The sequence below is a fragment of the Glycine soja genome, chromosome 16 (genome assembly GCF_004193775.1).
Source record: "Glycine soja cultivar W05 chromosome 16, ASM419377v2, whole genome shotgun sequence".
In the NCBI taxonomy this organism is placed as follows: Eukaryota; Viridiplantae; Streptophyta; class Magnoliopsida; order Fabales; family Fabaceae; genus Glycine; species Glycine soja.
Window position 1 is genome coordinate 17,627,258 of NC_041017.1, and position 22,731 is coordinate 17,649,988.

The window sequence follows — 22,731 nt, forward strand, 5'->3', positions numbered from 1 at the left end:
GAGCATAAGCAAACACAAATTGTAACTATCCAAGCCTTAAGCAACATAAACACTACTCTTGATTTCTAGGTTGAAATCGCTGGTGCTGGCAGCTTGAACATACGAACTTGTATAAATTACTGGGAATTGGTCACTACGTTTTTTGAGCTGAAACTTTTACTGAATTTTATAGACATCTGGAACAAAATTATAAAAAAAGAACCAAGCGATTTGGATTAAAGGAAAAAATAAGAAAAATCTCACAAGTTGGCAGAAAAATCAGTGTCCAGGAAAAAAAAGGAAAAGTGAAAGGAAAGTGTGCTTGTTGTTTTGGCTCAAAATTTGTTCTATAATTGGTGCCTATTTTATACCAATCCTAGTTCTGAAATTTCAATTGAAAATTATTGTGAAAACAAGTGCCAAAACTAGAGGTTTCTTGAGTCTTTTTTTTTAGAGTTTTTCTACTCTACTCTAGAGCCATTCTAGGTTTCTCTTTGAGTCCTAGCTTGCTTTTTTGTGCTTTTCATTGCTTTAATTGTTGAATAATCCTTAGAAATTTGTCTTGTTAAAACTCTATTGGTTTAGCTGTCATTTCATTTTTTTTTGGTCTTTGGTTATTGCTTGTCTCTTTGTTTCCTTGCTTGTGAGTGGCCATATAGGGAATTGGAAAGGAGGATTGGTGTCATATCTTGAAGAATTTGAGTCAAGAAGCAAGGGGCCAACCACCTTAAGAGCTATTGGACTAAGAAACACTCCAAATTGAGTGAAATACTAAAGAGAGAATAGCCACCACAATTGAGGACTTTTTTTTTTGTAATTTTGTAATTGGCAATTTGTTTTGCTTTCAAATTTTGTAACAAGAAGACCTTTCATTGGAAGTAAGTTGGGAGCCTCCAATAGGTCACCCTACTTCCATTTGTGTGTAATAATTTTAGGCAATTTTCCCTTAGGATAGTGAGTGTTTTGTTGGGAACCTTAAATGAGGTCATCCAAACACTCTTAGGATCCGCCTAGTTTGCATTTCTTGCCCTTTAATTTCTTGCTTACTTTCATAGCTTATTTCCTTTACCCTCCATTTTCAAACCGCCTAGATAGCTTGCCTTTTACCAATGAGTTTTTACCTTATCTTTCACACCTCTTTTAGTGTTTATTTTGGCTAGTTTCAACCATAGTTTCTTTTACCTTTTTTTCAAACCCCCAACAAGAAAGAACCATAACTTAGGAACCAACATGAGTCTTCATTCTTCATCCAGTGTTAATGGTGAGGGTTCTACTCCTAAGGACCCCTTGTATAAGATATTAGATGAGTTGAGATCCCTTAAGTTGTGGAAAGAAAAACAAGAGAGAAAAGAAAAATGTAAAAAAAGAGTGGAAGAAATAAGTCAAGATGAAAGAGAGAAAATAAGAGAGGAAGAAAGAAGAAAAATAAGGAAAGAAATGAAAAGAGAAAAACATGTCTCCTATAGTAGTCATAACTCTTGCAAGAGCCTAAGTGAAGAACTTTGTGACTATTATGAAGGAAGGCATAGGTCACATCTTAGACCTCACTCCCATAGGAGAGAAAATGAAAGAAAGCCTCAAGAGGTTAACATTAAACTCCCATACTTCCATGGGAAGGACAATGTAGAGGCTAATTTAGATTGGGAAATAAGGGTAGAGCAACAACTTAAAAGGAAGTCTACTTCAAAATCTTATGGCTCTCACTCTTATCCAAAGAAAGACCAAGGTCAAGGAATATTAGGGGTGAGACCTTCTAAGCCCAAAGATGATAAGGGGAAGACAATAGAAAAGCAACCCCTTAAGGCTAGTATGCAAGAGAAGACTAGCTCCATGAAGTGCTTTAAATGTCTTGGAAGAGGACACATTACTTCTCAATGCCCCACCAAGAAAACCATGATTATGAGGGGCCAAGACATTTATAGTAGCCAAGATGAGGCTACTACTTCACCTTCCTCTAGTAAAAGTGAAGAAGCAAAAGGGGAAGAATCTAGTGAAGAGATCTACCCCCAAGAAGAGGACAACCTTTAATGGTTAAGGAGGAGTGTAAGGAGGTAAGTGTCTCCTCCAAGAGGTTAGCTAAGAAGGAAAGACATTTTGAAATAAAGACAAATATTAAAGAAATTTCCCTTCTTAGACAACCTCCACATTTTCTCCTTTGTAAAAAGACACTTGTTAGCATTGCCACATCTCTTAGGCTTGAGTTTATTCCTCAAGTAAAGGAGTTGTTGGATGAGGGTTTGGTTCGCAAGAGATTAAATCCTTGTGCTTTGTTGGTGCCCAAAATAGGTATTATTAGGCACCAAATCCCTAAAATAGGTGGTGTGATGAATGCTTTGGGTGGTGCAACACTCTTTTGTAAAATCACTCGTGCACCCAACATCTTCATGATTTGTGTACATAGGGGGACTCATTAGGTAGGTTTGTTCTTATTTTTAGTTTCAATACAAACTTAGGCACTCATATGGGACACCTTAGGTTTGTCATACTTTTTGGTAGGAATAATCAACATGAAAATACAGAAAAAGGTATGTTCCAATGCTTTACTTTTCTTAATTTTTTAAATTGTGATCAAGGGGTTCCCATGAACCCTAAGAGAATAAAGGTCATTCCTGAGTGGCCCGCTCCACCAAGTGTAAGAAAAATTTGGGGCTTCCAAGACTTAACAAACTTTTACAAAAGGTTTGCCCCATATTTTTCTATACTTGTAGCACCACTCATTGAGTTGGTGAGGAACCATGTTCCTTCATGGGAAGATGCCCAGGAAATGAGTTTTCATACCTTACCTTACTTCAACATACTAAACACCACTAATACATATGTTTTTGTTCTTTTTACAGGTGTTGAGGAAAAAAGCCCAGAGTTTCAAGAACCTCGGGATTTGAGGTCAAATCCTTTTCAAGGGGGAGGGAATGATGCAATCCTACCCTGCAAGGGCATTGGATAGAAAAACTCCAAGTAGATTGGGCCAGAGATGCAAGAGAAGGCCCTAGGGTTCTTATGAGCCTTAGGGTAGATTTCGGGCCCATGGGCTAAGTACGAGCCCACTTATCTTTGTAAATATTAGATTAAGGTTTCATTATTTTTGGGCCTTGTATTTAGGGCTCCATAATGTAGGTAGGGTACCCTAGAAATATAGGATTTTTTTCAGCCCTTGTATTTTAGGGCACCTAGACTAGTTTTTGTATTAGGGGTAGTTTTGTAATTTCACACGCACTAAGTGGATATTTGATGTGTGTGGTTGGAAATAAGTTTAATTGAATTGGTAGAAGCCCAATCCAATTAAATTTTAGAGGGGAGAATCTTGGAATTGATCTTGGATTAGTGGGCTGAACCATAACTAAAATTCACTAATCATAATTAGTGAAATTTTGGCTCCAAAGTTTGGCTCCACAAATTCAATTTCAAATTCAAGTGAAATTTGAATTTCCCTCCAATTTTGTGTGACACTTAGGCTATAAATAGAGGTCATGTGTGTGCATTTTTTTTCAACTTTGATCATTTGAATATTAAACTTCAGATCTCAAAGCTCATTTAGAGCACAAAATTTCGTGCTCTTCTCTCCCTCTCCCTTCATTCATCTCCTTCTTCCTCCAAGCTCTTATCCATGGCCTCCTATGGTGGTGAGCTTCTTCTAGACTCATTTTCTCCTTGAAGTGGCGTCTCCTCTCTCTCTTCCTTTCTCCATTCCGCTGCCATTCATCTTCCAAGAAGCAAAGGAATCCATTGATGAAGAAGATCCTAGGCCTACAAGCTCCAATGGAGCTTGCATCAAGATAGATGAGAGTTAAAGATAAGATAGAGAACAAGATCTGTACTGATTCACTCTTTATTTCTAGAGAAGCTAATCTAGTTATCTAATTTAACCCAAATTAGATTTTCGCTATGCAATGTGAGTTTTACAAGCAATAAAAAGCAATTTCAAATTCTACCTAGATAATGAAACTTAGGCACCCAACCCTAGGGTCCTTTATGAATCTAAGCCTAAGAGAAACCTACTCTTAGCTTTAAACTAGAAACACATATTCTAGCATACGGTAAAAACTTTTGCACATGCAGTAACAATGTGTAAAAACCCTATGAAACAGAGTCAAGGAAAGATGCAACCTTTACATTCAAATTGAAGAACAAAAGGCTTGATTGAATGGACTTCTCTTGATTTCAAGTGTGTTTAAGACTCCCTAATCACATAACCTTCAGAGAAAATTTGCTTAGAACTCTCTAAGAAATGAAAGCTGAAGTTTGTGAGTTGTAAAAGTTCGTTCAAAGCTTGTTGCAAGTGAGAAAACAAGGTGGTTATATATAGAGAAAATAGTTATAACCATATGTAATCGATGAAATTGACAATGTAATTGATTATTTCGTGAAAGTAATAAATTATATTTCCCATTTAATCGATTAAAGTGTTCTTCCGCAAATCTGGAAAACATTCAAGAACAATGTAATCGACTACAATCTTGATCTAATCGATTAAAATGTTCTTAATCACTTCTAGAAACACATTCAAGGATGATGTAATCAATTACTATATCCTCATAATAGATTAAACCAAAGACCCAAGAAAATAGACATGGTCTCAATATGAATTGTGTAATCAATTATGAATATGTGGTAATCAATTAAATGAGAGCTATGATCTCTATGCAAAGTAACCAAAGACTTACGTAATCAATTATAGATAATAGTAATCGATTAAACCAGAGAGTTGTATAAAACAAAAGATGTTTCTTACCTTATATCATGCCCTAATTTCGTCCGAGGACAATTATTTGTCGACATGTGGATTTTTGTCGGTCATGTTGAGCTGCTTAAAGTCAATTTCCGCACGATCCATAAGATTTCACAATGTTTTGGAGGTAGATGAGCAAAAAACTCAAAATGGGGGTGAAAAGATCAATTTAAGGGGGTGTTCTTTAGCCTTGGACCCATCTAGGCCCATTAGGAAGCTTCAACATAAAGCAACCAGCTCACTTGGGCGAGCTAAGCTCGCCTGGGCGAGTAGGTTGCTTCTGGAGGAAGGGGTTCAACACCCTTGGTATTCAGATTTCACTTAAAATTAGTGAGGAGAAGAAGAAAGAAGGAGAAAATCAAGGCTGAGGCGCTTCCGTAACGCTTTCGTGATGTTTCCGTGACCAATTCTGTGAACGTTCTTCATCATTCTTCAATCGGTTAGTTTTCGATTTCGAAGCTTTGAATTCATTCTATGCACCCTTAGGGGTCCATTTTTGCTTTGTATGTTTTCATCTTCATCTCGTCTACTTTCGGTATTCTTTTTATTCATTTTAAGTGAGTTTTGACTGATCGTTTAAGCCGTAATCTCACTTAATTAATGTAAAAATGAATTTCAACCAATTGTTTGTGTTGTAATCTCATTTAATCATCTTTAAAGTAAAATTCAACCGATCGTTCACGCTGTAACCTCGGTTAATCAAAACAATAAATAAGTTTCAGCCGGACATTTACTTTGAAAGTCCTCTTTTAATGAGTTGAGAGATAACCAAGTGAAACTAAAGCTAAAATCAACTCACAAATCAAGCTTTTGCCCGCAAAAATGTCATTTGAAACTGTTTCAAGGTTCAACGCCTTAATGGTCCCTTTTTTACTTTTATCGATTAAAACAAACCGTTTAAAAGTTTAAAATCAATACCTCACATAACTTTCTTGCTTTTCAAAGAACTATGTAGGTCTGAGTTCCTCATCGTAATTGAGGATACGTAGGAGCAAAAGCCCCGCTTTTGTCGACCCCAAATGATAAAAAACATAAAAAAGGGAAAATAAAATAAATTAAAAGTCATGATTTTGCACATTTGATTAAAGGTTGTGGTCCCTTGTGATGAATGCATAGGGTACTAATACCTTTCTCGTGTGTAAAAACAACTCATGAACCCTTTATTCTTAAAGTTTGTAGACCTACTTTTGGTTTTTCCCAACGTTTTCCTCAAGTAAACATTGGTGGCGACTCCGTACGTTTTCCTTTCTTGGAAGACGCACCCATGAGCCTCGCGTCGCCCTCCCGCCGAAAGGTAGGTTGCGACAGTTGGTGACTCCACAGGGAACTATTTTTAGAGAGTTAGACCATTTAATCTTATGCAATGTTTTATCATGACTTTCCTCTTTGTTGGTTTCCCTTTATTTCTCTTGTGTTCTTGTACATAACTCTTTGATGCTTTTAGTGTATTTTGTTAATATATGCATGAGATAAATATTTATTCATTTGATGCACACAAACACCTACTCTTTTTTCACACATACGTTGAGTCATTAAGGGCCCTATACCCGGGTCTGTGGGAACATAGGAAGCGGAGGTGAATCTGTGGTCATGCTATGTCTCTGACTTGCTTGATGACAGTGAAGCCTCATCTAGAGTTTTTCTCTTTGATGATATGTTGTCGCTGGTAGCCCCTACTGCCACAATATTGATATCAAAGGGAATGATATCTCTAGAAACCAGTGAATGCTAGATATAACCGCCTTGGGAATTATCACTAAATGCCTTTTAGTTCCTCCCATTTAGGTTTCTGAAATAGGGGCACGGAGCGGACACGCTGCATGTTTGTTTTCCTTAACACTGCCATGCATATCTTTTAATGTCATGCTCATGTGCGTCTTTGCTGTATGTTTCTTTGATGATATTGCCATGCTTGTGCGTTCCTCTTTTGTGCTATCAATCACGTGCTTTTACGCATTTATGTCTATATTGCATTGTCACGCATGTGTTGCATTTGGTCTCTTCATTTTGTCATGGGAAGTCGGAAGGTCCGTATCACCTTCTTAAATGCATACATGGGGCACCGTGCTGCCAAATGTTGCAAGTAAGCAAAGATGATCTTCTGGGCTTCGTATCTGTAAAATGCATTTGTGTCAGGCATAACATAAGCATCCCTTCATGCATTCATCCTATTTCCTCTATGATAGGATATCAAAGTATTGATTCAAACAGAACTTTTCATTCTGGTGAAACATAGGATAATCAAACACCTCTGATTAAGAAAAGGTTCTATCAAGTCAAAATCAAAAAAGCTTAGAGGTCGCCAGTTTGTGAGAATTGGGGCAATTGATGGGTTAGCTCCAACGTCAAGCCTTCCGCAAGGCCTATGGGAAGATTTGGGACCTAGCTACGGTAGAAGTCTCCATGGAAGCAATTGCATCCCTTACTTAGTATTATGATTAGCCCCTAAGGTGCTTCATGTTTGGGGACTTCCAGCTAGCACCAACTGTGGGAAGAATTTGAAGAGATCTTGGGATGTCTGCTGGGAGGGAGAAAGCCATATATCTCTTTTTGAGGTTTTACCCCTTCATGGCAAGAGTAGCCAAGGTAGTTAAAATATTGGTACAAGAGTTGGACCATGTGAAGCAAAATAGGAACGAGGTAGTCAGAATACCAAGGAAACATTTGGATGGAAAGGCGAAGGCATTGGCAGATCGAGGGGAATGGGCCTTTTTTATTGATGTCTTCGCACTATTGATATTTGGTGTCGTCCTCTTTCCAAATGTGGAGGGATTAGTGGAGCTAGTAGCAATTGATGCCTTCCTTTCTTATCACCATAGCAAGGAAAGCCCGGTCATTGCTATTTTGGCCGATGTGTATGACACGTTCGACCGAAGATGTTAAAAGAGCGGTGCGAGAATTGTTTGTTGTACACCGACTCTTTTTGTGTGGTTTGTCTCGCACCTTTTTCGCCAAGAAAGTAGGCCCACCTATCCACTGCAAGGTCACCGCTTATGCACCAAGAAAGGAAAGGCAAACTGGGAGTAACTCTTGGCTAACGTGGTAGGGGCATCCATTAATTGGTTCCCCTGTTGGAAGGAAGGAAGAACTGTGGTTTTGTCCTCATGCAAAGGATTTCCAAATGTTCCTTTAATGGGAACAAGAGGTTGTATCAATTATAATCATGTCCTCGCCAAGACAACTTGGCTACTCCATGAGAGGAGCACCATCGGAGGAAAGCATCACGCCTTTCATTGCACGGGGTTTTAGTGACCCCAATGTGAGAGTACTTTAAGGAGTCCTTAAGGCATAGGGGGCAGTGCAAAGGAAAGATAAAGAGCTTAGGGGGAGCAGCAACGGGATCGTCGGCGGCTATCATAAGTGGTTGAGAATCCGAACGCGAGAGTTGGATTGGCTCCCAAAGCTGAAGGCTGGAAGAGAGGAAGAGGCTAAAACTCTGGAAGAGAGTGAGGAGGTGATGCAATCCTTCCTAGGAAGGGACCAATCACTAGAACCATGAGCAAGAGGCTCCAAGAAGATTGGGCTAGAGCTGCTGAAGAAGGCCCTAGGGTTCTCATGAACCTTAGGGTAGATTTCTGAGCCCATGGGCCAAGGTTGGGTCCAATTATCTTTGTACATATTAGACTAGGATGTCATTATATTTGGTCCTTGTATTTAGGGCTCCATATTGTAGGTAGGGTACCCTAGAAATATAGGATTTTTCAGCCCTTGTATTTTTGGGCACCTAGACTAGTTTTTGTATTAGGGGTAGTTTTGTAATTTCACATGCACTAAGTGGATATTTGATGTGTGTGGTTGGAAATAAATTTAATTGAATTGGTAGAAGTCCAATCCAATTAAATTTTAGAGGGGGAGGTGAGCATTTGCTTACTACACCCCATTGCCACATCATATAGTCACACTTTGTGCATGTCCTTCATGCTTTTCATGCCTCATGACACCTAAGCACACTTAGTGGAGAATCTTGGAATTGATCTTGGATTAGTGGGCTGAACCATAACTAAAATTCACTAATCATAATTAGTGAAATTTTGGCTCCAAAGTTTGGCTCCACAAATTCAATTTCAAATTCAAGTGAAATTTGAATTTCCCTCCAATTTTGTGTGACACTTAGGCTATAAATAGAGGTCATGTGTGTGCATTTTTTTGAACTTTGATCATTTGAATATTAAACTTCAGATCTCAAAGCTTATTTGGAGCACAAAATTTCGTGCTCTTCTCTCCCTCTCCCTTCATTCATCTCCTTCTTCCTCCAAGCTCTTATCCATGGCCTCCTGTGGTGGTGAGCTTCTTCTAGACTCATCTTCTCCTTGAAGTGGCGTCTCCTCTCCCTCTTCCTTCTCCATTCCGCTGCCATTCATCTTCCAAGAAGCAAAGGAATCCATTGATGAAGAAGATCCTAGGCCTACAAGCTCCAATGGAGCTTGCATCAGGAGGTGAAAGCCCTAAAGGAGGAACTTGAAAGAGCACAAGCAGTTAAAGAGAAGTTCAAGACAACGGCCATCAAGGTCAGGAAAAAGTGCGACAAACTAAGGGACGCATTATGGCCACCACCGAAGCCTGGGAACGAGAAACCAAGAGGGCCCGAAAGGAAGCAAAAGGCCGAAACAAGTTCCAAGGAGCTTTATGGGGCAGCAACAATGAGCTTAAGCTACAAAGAGCTAAAAGAGATCAGTCGCGGGTCAAAGGCATGATCTTGAAAGATGAGTTAAAGGATTGCCAAAGGTCAAAGAGAAGCTTGTCCGGGCAGTTAAGCAAGACCGAAGATAATATTTGGGCCATCATCGACCAGTACAAGGAAAAGCTAAGCCTAGTAGTGACTCATGAGCAAAGGCTAGAGGATGAGTACACCAAGGTATCAGTCTTGCAAGCGGAAAAGGAAGCAAGGGAAAGGGTGATCAATTCATTGCACAGAGAAGCAATGATGTGGATGGACAGGTTCGCCTTTACTTTGAATGGGAGTCAAGAGCTTCCCCAACTGCTAGCCAAAGCCAAGGCAATGGTAGATGTGTACTCGGCTCCCGAGGAGGTTCACGGGCTCCTTAATTATTGCCAACACATGATTGATTTGATGGCCCACATAATTAGGAACCGCTAAGGCAATTGTATGGTTGCTTTGATTTTGATTAGATAAACCCTTTTTGTTCCCTAATAAAATGAGGTTGATTTAATCCTATGTGTTTAAAACTCTGTGTGAATCCAATACTTCGACAACTTATCTTTAGCATGCATTCATGTTTTGTTTTTGTCGCATTACTCACCGCATTTTGTTCCTCTAGGAAGTAACACCATAACTAAACGCGCTCTAAGGCACCCCTATCGAACCCGGTCTAAGACTAGAGTCATGGGTGACGTTGACGAGGTGCAAGAACAGATGAAGGCCGATATGATGGCCTTGAAAGACCAAATGGCTTCCATGATGGAAGCCATGCTAAGCAAGAAAATACTGATAGAAAGCAACACCGCTAGGACTGCCATCGCCAGTGCGCCGTCGAGACAGACCCTACTCATCTATCTGCCACAAATCAAGCGCATCAACCCACCCTGGACATGGGGGAACGAGGAGGAGAGATATTGGGGAGCACCGGTAACCCGCGTTTGAGGTATAACAAAAATGCCTATCCCTACGGCTTACCCCTTAATTTCACACTGCCCACCATGCACGAGAACGTGGATCATGCCATTCCCATAACCTTTGAAGGTTAGCTTCCCCAGTCCATAGGGGGCGCCCGCGAAGAGCCACAAGAGCGTGCCTAAGTTGACATCGACTCATTCCCCCCGTTCACCACCAAGGGATCGACATTGCATGCCACGCCTCAGCCTAATATTGTGGGAGCCTCTCAACCCCTCCTGATACAACCACTACATTTCTCCGTAGGTGGACCACCTCCGACAGTAGAGGGAAAAGGAAAACTTGATCTCATCGAGGAGAAATTAAGAGCGGTCGAAGGGTCCGGTGATTACCCTTTTGTTGATATGACCGATTTATGTTTGGTACCGGATGTTGTCATCCCTCCCAAATTCAAGGTACCAGATTTTGATAGGTACAAGGGGACCACTTGCCCCAAAAATCTTCTAAAAATGTATTGCTGAAAGATAGGAGCGTATTCAAGGGATGAGAAGTTGCTCATTCACTTTTTCCAAGACAGCTTAGCCGGGGCGGCGAACACTTGGTACACTAGCTTGGAACCCTCTCGGATCCATTCTTGGAAGGATCTAATGGTTTCCTTCATTTGGCAGTATCAGTACAATGTTGATATGGCTCCGGATAGAATGCAGCTACAAAACATGTGCAAAAAGGAACACGAATCTTTTAAAGAGTACGCCCAAAGATGGAGGGATTTGGCGGCACAGGTAGCATCACCCATGATGGAAAGGGAAATGATCACCATGATAGTGGACACACTCCCAGTGTTCTACTATGAGAAGTTAGTAGGCTACATGCCCTCTAGCTTTGTGGATATAGTATTCGCGGGCGAGAAGATCAAGGTAGGCCTAAAAAGGGGGAAGTTCGACTATGTTGCCCCTACCAGCACAAGCAACAGAAGATCCGGGCCGATTGGGGCAAAGAGGAAAGAAGGGGATGCTCATGTTGTAACCTCGGCTCCTGCTTGGCCAAAACCCCAATCAACCCCTCACAATACTCATTAGTATGCCCAACACCATCCGAGCTTTACGGCTTGTGCTGGAAACCTTTCCAACTCGGCACCCGTCCGGCAAGGGACATCTGCCCCACCATAAAGAGCCCCCGCTCAAGCCCCGGCTCCTGCAAGGCCTTGTCCCACCGGTGATTTCAATTCTGGCACAAGTTCTAATCTGGGGAGGAACCCTTCAGTAAAGAAGCTTCCAGAGTTTTCCTTGATTCCGATGTCATACAGGGACTTGTTTCCATCCTTAATCGCCAACCTGTTGGCAGTGGTGACCCCCGGAAGAATCTACTAGTCTCCTTTCCCGAGGTGGTACAACCCCGACGTGACCTGCGCGTATCACGGAGGCACTCTGGGGCATTCATTCGAGCAGTGCGTGGCCCTCAAGCATAAAGTGCAAAGCTTGATTGACGTGGGGTGGCTAACATTCCAAGAAGATGGCTCGAATGTGAAGACAAATTTGTTCACCAATCATGGGAGACCAGCGGTAAATGCGATAGGGGCGTGCGGACTATAGAGGCCTAAGCAAATGAAAGACATAGTAACCTCAAGAAGGTTTATCTTTGAAGCTTTGCAAGAGGCGGGCATGGTTTCCTTTGATGGGCCTAAAGGGGACTTCTGTTTGATGCATTTGGGTGCATCGCATGACATGGAGACATGTTCGACGGCGGAGGAGCTATTACAACAACTGATGGACCAAGGCTGGTTTGAGATCGGTGAAGGGAACAAGGGAGAACAACATGTGTGCATGTAGTTAGCGGACAAAGAAAGCCCCGCTAAACCCAAGCCTTTGGTGATACACTTCACCAGGGATGTGGCCTCTAGAAACCCCGAGATTCTCGACCTATCCCGGGTAGCAAACCTATCCCCTTCCCTTACCAAAGCGACAAGGTGGTCTCGTGGAGATACGCCCCTAAGAAGCCAAGCGAAAAGAAAGAGGAGGCCACTAGCATTGACTTACTTTCTGCCAAAGTTACCAACATCACCGGCCTAAGTGGTGTGACCCGTAGCGGTCGAGTCTTCGGAGTGCCTAACCCGTCAGTGTGACCCACGGATGCCAAGGGGAAGGCGAAGGTGGTCGCGAAAGAGACCAACGAAGTGGGCCCCAATCTGGATGAGGACGTTCTGGCTAGGAGATTCGCTGAGAAAGGAGGAGACTCCCGCAGAAGGAAGGTATCAATGGAAGAGGCCAATGAGTTCCTCCGGATAATTCATTAGAGCGAGTTCAAAGTGATTGAGCAGCTCAACAAAACCCCAGCTAGGGTCTCCCTTTTGGAACTGCTCATGAGTTCCAAACCTCACCGGGCGTTACTGGTTAAAGTTTTGAATGAGGCCTACATGGCCCATGATATCTCTGTGGAAGGCTTCAAGGGCATTGTCAGCAATATCATTGCTAGTAACTACCTCACCTTTGCCGAGGAAGAGATCCCTGTCAAAGGACAAGGACATAATAGGGCCCTACACGTGTCTGTCAAGTGTATGGATCACATTATGGCCAAGGTGCTCGGTGACAATGGCTCATCACTCAACGTGATTCCCAAAAGCACATTGGGAAAACTACCATTCAACTCCTCTCACCTGAGGCCGAGCTCCATGATAGTGCGGGCTTTTGACGGAACTCGCTGAAAAGGGTGTTTGGTCATTGTCTCGGGGGAAGAGGACATTTTAGTAAGCTGTCCTTCTTATATGTCGTACGTTGAAGTTGCGGAAGAATCCTTGGAGACGGCTTTTCAATCCTTGGAGACGGCCCGATGCGACCAAACTCTGACCTCCCTCTACCGAAGTGTTAGTTGGTTTATGCCATTTTGATGTAGGTGAGTGTGCATGTGGCTCAGCTGATTTCTGACACCATTTATCAGTTTGTAGGGACGGCACCTACGAGACACCCTGTGGACCTGGAGAAGTCCAACAGGGCCCTGGGGTTTCCTGCTCTGATTACGGGCCTCTGTCAATTCTACGGAGTGCCCGTCACCCCCAGCAAGGTCACCCAACCTCCTATTAATAGGGCCTTCATCGAGAAATACTGCACCCCAGGCATGCGCAGGCGCAGGGCTAGGTGCCCTAGTAGCCAGAGGAGGACCAACAACCAGCTGCAGATGCGCCACCGCCGCCTCAAGAGGAGGTATCGTCTTTGAGGTCCATCTCCGATCGCTTGCATAGGATAGAACTGCAGATGCACAGGTATATGCGTCACATGACTAGCCAGTAGGCGGTTAATCACTGAGGGTAGAGGCAGCTGAACGAGACGTTCTACCGTTACAACCTGCACCAACAAAGTCAGGACCCCAGTCCTTTCCCTTGGCCCACTCCTGAGTAGTTTGAGGCCACGGTGGCCTGGCCTAGGGACAAGAGCGAGTTTGAGATGTAGGAGGGGTCTACAGGGGCCTCTGGAGGTGTAGACGAAGCCCAAGAGGATGAGGACATGGCCGATATGTTGGACTTTCTCCTGCGAGGAGTCAGAGATGTATGGCCGGTTCGCCAAATTTATGATTTGTTTTCATTTGACATTACGGCTTTCGATTATTTTGTTATTTCCGTTGTGATTTGACATTATTGCTTTCAATTATTTTGTTATTTTGTTGTGATTTGACATTATGGCTTTCGGTTATTTTGTTATTTCTGTTGTGATTTGACGTGCTTCCAGTTATTACGTCCATTGTGATTAAACTAAACATGCCGTTATTGCTTTCAATTATCTGTTGCTCGTTGTGAGAAATTTTACCGCATCTAGCATATTGTCGTATGTACTTTGCGATGGTTTTTCTGAAACGCCAAAAATAGAGGTCTTGTGTACTTTCATTCGCACGCCTTTTTTCGATAAAGTGTAATCTCGGATACCAACCGTGCCCGGATTGCGAATTGTTTTTAATCTTTTCTTTGCTTTAGGAAAATTGATTGAAAGAAATAGCTAAAAAGAAAAAACAAAAATAATAATAAAAAAAATAATTAATCAATTAACCAAAAAAAGGGGGAAAAGGCCAACACGCTTTTGAAAAGAAATAACTGCCAGTTTTTTTTTCTTTGGAAAAATTCACCGGTCAGAACACGAGTGGATTTTGAAAAAAATGTGTGTACACCAGGAGCGTGAATGCTGTGAAAGTTTCCCCGAATGCCTAAATGGACTCAGATGTGTGCATAAATTGATAAAAAAACATCTTTTGGAAACACTGGGTTGATTTTAAATAGGGAAAATGAACCCTAAGCCTTAGTGTTACATGGCCACAAAACTTGATGTTTGAGTGTCCACATAGGTGCATGCATGATCAGTTTTGCATAAATTTCCAAGTCATCATTGTTATATGTGTGTCGTGGAAATAAAGTGGGGCATTCCCTTATCTCTGAACCGCTTGCCAAGCAAATACCCTGACATACGCCATGTCCTACCTTCCGCAAGCCTTTTTAGCCAAAACCTCAACCCTTCAGCCATAAACCTTGACCCAGGATAGGAATTTCTACCTTTACCCTCGGAAGAAAGAACAGAAGGATCTCCCCAAAAAAAAAAGAGAAAATCCCCGATCAACGATTGGATGAAAGAAAAAGGAAAAGAAAAATATTCCAATCAAAGATCGGAAGAAAGCAAAAGAGAAATATATAGAAAGGTCGTTGGACCAGACAATGTCTGAATAATGTACAGATTTGTCACAAGTAAGAAAGAAAAGAAAAGAAACCATGATTTGAAACACATGAAGCTCCCCTTCTTGGTTACCAACCAAATCTTTGTGCCCGCATATCTTTCGTGTCGCGCTAAATTTCCCACCAAACACACCATTCCCAAAAAAGTCCTATTGATCCATGATTGTGCATGTGTCATACCCTAATTTCGTCCGGGGACCATCTGTTTGGTGGGATGCGACCTTCGCTTGACCGCTTCGAGGTGTTTGACACCCATCGTTAGGCGATCCATGAAGTTCCGCGACATGTCGGGAGTCGAAAGGAAGCATTATTGCGCAATCCATAAAGTTTCGTAACATTCCAAAAGTCAAAGGGGGGATGGTTGCATAATCCGTAAAGTTTTGTGACATTACGGAATGAAAACAAGTATCGTTACGTAATTCGTAAAGTTCCGTAACGTTATGGAAAAAGAATCAGCAAAAAAAGAGTAGAGGGGGGGGGGTGCATTTAGTGAACAAGGGTGTGCAAATAGAAATCAGGCCCACTTGGGCCTTCCAGGATGTTCCAACAGAACGCGGTGCCTTCTGGTGGAAGCAACCCAGCTCGCCTGGGCGAGTTGGGTGGCAACCACCTCCCTCTTTTCCCCTATAAATAGGGGAAAGAGGGCATAGCAAATTCGTTCAACCCTCCTGGTATATGGGATTCACTTAGCGCTTCCGAGACATTTCCGTGGGCAATTTCGTGAAGATTTTCCACCATTCTTCATCGTTCTTCGTTCGTTCTTTGTCGTTCTTCGGTCTTCAACCGGTAAGTTCCCAAAATTGAACCTTTCAATTCATTCTATGTGCCCTTAGTGGTCCCTACTTGTTTCGCGTGCTTTTATTTTTATTTCGTTTGCTCTCTGTACCCCCTTTTGACGTGCTTTAATCACTTATTTAAGTCATTTTCTCACCTAATCAAAAATAAAATAAATTTCCATCGATCATTTGAGTTGTAATATCTTTTAATCTTTGTTAGAATAAAATCCAACCGATATTTCACGCCGTAACCACGTTTAAAATCCAAAAGAGGCAAAATAATAATAAAATAATCAAAAATATCTTTGAATAAAATAATAAAAAAAAATCAATCGGACGTTTGTTTTGCGATTTTTCTTAATTGAAATGACTAATAACCAAAGTGAAACTTAGGCAAAAATTAACTCACAAATCAAGCTTTGTCATTAAAAATCACCTAAAAACCATTTTAAGGTCCAACGCCTTGAATGGTCCTCTTTGCTTTTATTTGGTTAAAAGTGGACTTTTGAAAGCCTAAAGCCAACACATAACTTTGTCACTACTTTCAACAAACCACGAGATCATTAATGGTCCAATGCCTTAATGTTTTCTCTCCTTTCAAAAAAGAATCAAAAGATAGTTTAAATGGTCCAACGCCTTAAAACGACTTTTTTGTTTGGTCATAATATATCTTGCAAAAAAGATAAAAACTACTTAACCAACGTTTAGTTCTCAAAGAACTACGTAGGTCTGATTTCCTTATCACAATTGAGGAATACGTAGGAGCAAGGGAAACACCCTTGTCGACCACAAAAAGATAAAAAAAATACAAAAAAAGGCATAAAAAGACAAACATAAAAAAGGGGAAAATAAAAAAAATTTGAAGTCATCTTTGCACACTTGATTAAAGGCTGCCGTCCCTTATGACGGACGCATGGAGTGCTAATACCTTCCCCGTGCGTAAATACAACTCTCGAACCTTTCACACTTAAAGTTTGTAGACCACACCTTTCCGGTTTTTCCGACGTTTTCCTCGAATAAACGTTGGTGGTGACTCCGCGCATTTTCCTCCCATGGAATACGCACCCGTGAGTCTCACCTCGCCCTCCCGTCGAATGGTAGGTTGCGACAGTTGGCGACTCCACTGGGGACTTTTGTTAGAGAGTTAGGCCAATCAATCAGTGTGCTTTCCTTACCATGACTTCCCTTTTGTTCTTTTTCTTTGTCTTTTTCCTTATGTTCTTGTATATATAAACTCTTTTGATGCTTTTAGTGTATTTTTTTTTAAATGTGTGCATGAGGTAAATATTTATTCATTTGATGCACACAAACACCAACACTATTTGCACACACGGTGAGTTGAAAAAGGGCCCTATACCCGGGTCCGTGGGAACATAAGGAGTGGAGGTGAATCTGTGGTCATGCTAGGTCTCCGACTTGCTTGATAACAGTGAACCCTCATCTAGAGTTTTTCTCTTTGATAAACATATTGTTGCTAGTAGTCCCTACTACCGCAATATGTTCTTCGAAGGGGATGATACCTCTAGAGACCATGAAGAGAGATATGACAACCTTGGGAATTATCACTAAAAGCCCTTTTAGTTTCCTCCCATGTAGGTCCCTAAAATAGGGGCACAAAGCAAACAAGCTACGTGCCATTTTTAACACTGCCATGCATGTAGTCCTAAATGTCATGTACGCCTTTGCTTATATTTGTTTGTGGATATTGTCGTACTATGTACATCCCCGTGTTGTGCCTTTCGCATATGCATCATGCACAGATTCCGTCTTGATCCCCTCACTTTGTCAAACCGATGGAGGGTCCATGTCGCCTTCTTAAATACATACGTTGGGCACCATGCTGCCCAAATGTTGTATCTAAGAAGGGGACAATTTCCCGGGCTCCCGTATTCATAAAATTGCATCTATGTCATATGAATTTCTTCATGCATTCATCCATTCCACCCATGATAGATGTCGGAGTTTTGATTCGCACTGTGTGGCGTCCCCAAAATAATGACTGGTTTAATAGTAATGATTTAAATAACAAAAACCATGGTGAATTTTTTTTTCTTCTTTTTCTTTTTCATTTCTTTCTCTTTTCACCATAACTAGGTTTAGAAGGAAAATCCTCACTATAGAGTCCTGAATGGCCAGTTCACAACTCTATTCGGAGTCATTTCTTTCTTACCGCTCATAACCTCTAAACTATTTTGCTGTTTCAAAAGGAATAATATACCAGCCATTACTTTAGGTCGTCACGTGAAAATAAAAGGATAAAATACGGTCGATAAACTCTTTTACAAATAAAGTTTGCTAATGCTTTCTTTTCAAATAACAAGATTGAACATAAATACATTCATCATTTAAAGCTGTCCAAAATATGGGAGTTTTACAAAATACATAGTGTCATCCAGAGCAAAGGTGTCCACAGTGGTGGCTTTAGCCACATGTATAAAATCATCAAATTCCTATACAACAGGTCTACCCATACAAAAGCAAAAGAGTAAACCTAACAGTCAATCCTAGATACACCCACCCTCAAAATATATAAACTTGTCCGAAGAGCTGTCCGCTATGATGAAGAGTCTCCGCTGATCGCCATCTCTCTAGGGCCGCTATCCTCCGTAGAGTCTTCCTCAGATGCCGACATGACGTTCTCGGGAGAATCCACCTCAGGAAGTGGGTCCTCATCACCCTCTAGAAAGTCAAGCGCATCCACAGTAGGCTCAGGAGGTAGCTCCTCGAGATCCTCCTCTGGGTCTTCCTCGGATGACGTTACCTCGATCACTTGGACGGGCTCCACTAGACGATATGGTGTAGGCGTGGGTAGTATCCACTCCACCGTGCGCTGAAGCGTCCGTGCAGGCTCATCTGGATGCACCAAAGAAGTAGCCGTGAATCGAATAGTGCCCCGAAATCGGCACCTCGTGTTGCCTTCGAGGGTCTCCCAAGCTCCCTCTAGGAACTCCATCTCCACTCGATCAGGGATTAGCTGCGCCGCCATCACGATCTACAAGAAAGAAAAGAAAGGGGTAGACTCTTTCACAAGAATCTAACTATGCCGCAACACAATGCGTCTCATAACCACTACATGCAAGTAAAAGGGGTATCTCAAGGCTTTTCATCCCTAGTAATCGATTACACAGCCTTGGTAATCGATTACCAGAGGCCAAACTCGAATCACACAGCTTCAGGACATGAAAACCTGAAAAAGACACTATGTAATCAATTACACATACCTGGTAATCGATTACCAGTGACCCATTCCTCTGTGTAATCGATTACACAGACTGGTAATCGATTACCAGAGGCCTCCACAACCTGTTGCCTTCATTTCTAAGCCTGGTAATCGATTACACCCCGTGGTAATCGATTACCAGAGACCATCTTAGCCTCCTGTCTTCATTTTTAAGCCTTGTAATCGATTACCCATCCTTGGTAATCGATTACCAGAGGCCATATCCCATATATCAATCAAGTTTCACAGCTGGCCAGCCACCACACAAGCCTCCTTGCTTTGTGGTCTTTGTTCCTTTTATCTGTTGACTGCCAGGAGCTCGCCTGTTTAGGTACATCACAGGTTCTCACTGACTGACTATGCCCGGGTTGGGTCGGGATTGGTCAAGCTTGGTTTTGGGCAATAGCACCCCACCTGACGTCCCCAAGGTCTCTTGACCCCCGCGACATATCTCCAGGTACCACTCTGTGGTCAACAAATAAAAGCAGGAAGTTTCACCCTTCTACACTTCCTCATCTCAAGCTTGTAGGATTATGGGGTACCCATCACATGTGGTACTAGGTGGCAGTCGGGCGATGGTGCACAACAAGTTTTCCACATCCACAAATCGCGCATAAACCCACCATCCCCTGTTGCCCACCTCCAACTGAGCTCACGTACTCCCACGTAGCCCATATCCTCGTTTCTCTCAACACCGGGTCCCCATCAATCCTCCCAAGCTTCCCCAACATCCAAGTAATACAACATTCAAACAGCACAAACTATCACAGCCAAGAAAACAGGGCAAAGGCAGAAAACTCTGCCCAAAACACCAACCAAAATCACAGCTTTTCTCACTTAAAGACCCCAGTAACAATTCCTTCGTTCCAGTTCGTTAACCGTTGGATCGACTCGAAAATTTTACTGGAAGTCTCTAGTACATAAGCCTACATTTTGACCGTTGGGATCTACTAGCAAACATCCAGAACTCATTCTGCACTACTCTTTCCACAGCCAACCACACACAAGCATTTTTCTGCACTTATGCAAAATTCTGCTGCATAATTTCATAGCCAAATTCTGCATAAAGTACAGATTTTTAAAGTCACACTTTCCCTCATCCAATCTTGCCCAAATCAAATCCTACAAGTCCCAAATCATGTATCAATCATGTCTAAACCAAAGTCAAGCTTCAAAACACAGCAACACAAAATCTAGGTGTCCAATACCCCTCAATTTAATGGATTTTCTAGGTTTGAGAAGTGAAATTGAGAATGGGACAAATTTGAAGCCAACTCTCACCTCACACAAGTCTATAACATCAATTTAAACTTGTTCAAACTGGATTTACGCCTAAAATTTCACCGAATCAAAATTTGACTCCTCAACACCCAAATTTACCCTAGAAATGGCTCTTTGTTCACTTTGGTGATTTGTTTTTCTCTCTAGCTCAGCCTAACCTTTCTCACATGTTCTAAATGGCATTTCAAGCTAGGATTAACTCATTTTAACCTCCATTTACCACAGAGTCCAGATTTAACCTTCCAACTCTCAAAGCCTCACTCTTTTTCCACTCATAACACCACATTCTCACTTTCTAACCCTAGGTTAACTCTACCCTTCATCTCTAACAGTTTTCCATAAGCAATTTCAGCACATAAACATCACAAGCATCATTATAAAAACCCTAAAACTGAATGGGTAAGCTTAACTCATCCAAACATGGCAAGTTCAACATGCTTTCAACAAATTTCTTCACAAATAACTATCATGAAGCAGAAAACTAGCAAAACTACCCATCATATCTCCCAAAACCCAATACCCACGAAAATCAAGTGAGAAAGAAGTCTACCCAAACCTGAAATTTCGAAGTCCTACACGTAGAGACGCGCTTCACGACTCCGAAAATGCCCTCCTTTCGCGATTTGGAGCAGAAATGATGGCCAAAGGTTGGAGCTTTGTTTGGAGCTTCAATGGAGAATGAAGGAGAAGAGAATGGCAACGTGAGAGAGAGGAAAAGGCTTCTGAAATTTTTGGGGCTGAGTGAGGAGAGAGAGAGTTGCTTTTTGGTTTTAAAAAAAAAGGTTTTCTCTTTTTCTATTATTTTATTTAAGCTATGCCACATGTCTCCATTTGAGTGGAGCAAAAAGGGCCCACTTTCCCTTTTGATTGTGACCCATACTCAGCCACAAAAAGTGAGAAAAATCTGACCTTTGAAACGCTAAAATTCTGCCTCGATTTGCGTGCTGTTTCTCTGGTTCCAGTTCCTCGCGTTTCTCTGCGTCCGTCGGGGCCAGTTTTTGAAAGTAATAAATATATATATCAAAACGCTCAGAATAAGACCCCGAGCGTGGTTCAGAGGTTGGTTTCGTTAAATTTTAAGTCGCACGCAAAACGATGATTTTTAGACTAATTAATTAAGAATTAACCCATAACCTCCCAGGTATGGCTTTCTCTTCCTTAATTAGCCTAACCCGCGTATCTTGCCCCCACTATTCCTACTTCTACCAAGAACATATATGCCTATACACTGAATAATACTTATATATATATAATCATTCAAAATACATCGTTTTCAAAAATTCCGGGTAGAAATTTCCAGGATGTCACACACTGGGTTTTATTTCACTTTAGTAAAACATGGGATCGAGTCAAGCGCCTTCGCTTAAAAAAAGGTTCTATCAAGTCAAGGTCAAGAGCCTAGGAATCACCAGTCTAAAAGAGTTAGGGTAGTTGATGGGTCAGCTCTAACGACAAGCTTTTCACAAAGCTTACGGTAAAATCTAGGACCTAGCCATGGCAGAAGTCTCCATAGAGGCCATTACCTCCCTCGCCTAGTATTATGACCAGCCGTTGAGGTGCTTCACCTTTGGGGACTTCCAGCTATCACCCATGGTGGAAGAATTTGAAGCGATCCTAGGATGCCCTCTAGGGGGAAGGAAACCATACCTCTTCTCAGGATTCTATCCCTCTTTAGCTAGAATTTCTAAGATAGTCCAAATCTCGGCGCAGGAATTAGACCATAGAAAGCAAGTCGAAAATGGGGTGGTTGGAGTACTGAGAAAATGTTTGGAGGCAAAAGCAAGAATCTTGGCAGGTAGAGGCGAATGGGCCTCGTTCATAGACATCCTCGCACTTTTGATCTTCGGAGGAGTCCTCTTTCCAAATGTGGATGGGTTGGTGGACCTAGCAGTGATCGACGCTTTTCTCGCCTTTCATGACCGCCAGGAAAGCCCGGTTGTCGCTATCCTAGCCGATCTATATGACACCTTCGACCGAAGATGTGAAAATAGCAGTACAAGGATTGTTTGCTGTACTCCGACCTTCTACGTATGGTTGGTTTCGCACCTCTTCCGCCAAGAGGTGAGACATGCTTGCCCGCTAGAAAGCCACCATTCATGCACAGAGAAAAAAGAGGCAAGTTGGGACCAACTCTTAGCAAGCAAAGAAGGAGCGTCTGTCAACTGGTTCCCCCGATGGAAAGAAGGAAGAACTAGGGTTCTTATTTTGTGCGGAGGATTTCCAAATGTTCCCTTGATGGGGACAAGGGGTTGCATTAGTTACAATCCCGTTCTTGCTATAAGACAACTTGGCTACCCTATGAGAGGGGCACCACTAGAGGGAGAGCTCACACCTATTATTGCACGAGGTTTCAATAACACCAACGTGGAGGCGCTTCAGAAGGTCTGCAAGGCATGGGAGATGGTGCAAAAGAAGGACAAGGAACTCAGAGGTAGTAACAACGGGCCCATTGGCGGCTACCATAGGTGG

At 42.1% G+C, this 22,731-nt stretch overlaps 1 pseudogene; it reads right to left on the reverse strand.

The window, feature by feature from the left end:
• Positions 1-11,457: 11,457 nt before the first annotated feature.
• The window catches only part of LOC114389810, a 63,955-nt pseudogene continuing 52,681 nt past the window's right edge, over positions 11,458-22,731 (reverse strand).